Below are 1,008 nucleotides of genomic sequence, written 5' to 3'. Positions count from 1 at the left end.
TACAATGTTGTTAATGCTAGTATCACTCAGCCCCTGTGAATAACAAGCGGCCATCAGGGCACTAACGATCAGTCGTTAGGCTGATGGTCCTCCTTGATCATGTGAACAGCTGGTTCTGGATGTCAACAACAAAATGGTTGATCCACTATGAGAAGGTGCTGTTTATAGGACTGAGTTTATTGCAGCTCCTCAGACTGACAATGTTTTGGATAAAAGACGAAACTTTTCAATAAGTTTTTAATTTTATTTTTAAATTTGATTTAATTTTTTTCTTGAATCTGTCCAGGTCCATCCATCCATCCATCCATCCATTATCTTTACTCACTTCTTCCTTTTTGTGTCGTGCGGGTCGGTCCATTTCTATTTTGTGTGACTTTAATAAGCTTCATATTAACATATTGCTACCAAAACCTCTTTAATATATTACCGTATATGGAATTAAAATTGTAAAGCAGTGTTTGTACATTGTTGTTTGAGTACAAGAAGGAACAAATAAACAATAAACAAACAACGAGGAAAAAACTTAAACTGACACGCCTGTTGACGGTGTGTTTTTTAAACCATGATGGCATTTTATTAAGTAATCTATTATCTGGATTATTTGTATGACATGGATCTGTAAAGTATGGAATAACAATCGTCATAATGAAATTACCTAAACCATTAACAATAACAATGATGCTGAAAATAAAGTTAAAAATAGTGATTAACAGAAAACAACAGAAACAATGATCATAATAAAAAACTGAAGGCACTGCAAAAGGCGACAACACATCCATCGCACACAACCTCACACCGATCCAAGTAAAAATTAAGAAAAAACAGGTTTTAATAAGAATCGTTGTCTTCGCTCTAATAAAATGAAATATTTTTCAATATTTAGGCATTTCACATACATGGCTTGAAGAAAAGCTTTTAAAATATTTTTCCTAAATGATAGTATTTTATTTGATGTTTCTCCCTGAACACTTGCTGTAATTAATATATATATATATATATATATATATA

This window comes from Nematolebias whitei, chromosome 14 (genome assembly GCF_014905685.2).
Source record: "Nematolebias whitei isolate Nwh7 chromosome 14, NemWhi1, whole genome shotgun sequence".
NCBI classification, from domain to species: Eukaryota; Metazoa; Chordata; class Actinopteri; order Cyprinodontiformes; family Rivulidae; genus Nematolebias; species Nematolebias whitei.
The sequence above is the reverse complement of the archived record's forward strand: the minus strand, read 5'-3'. Positions refer to the sequence as shown.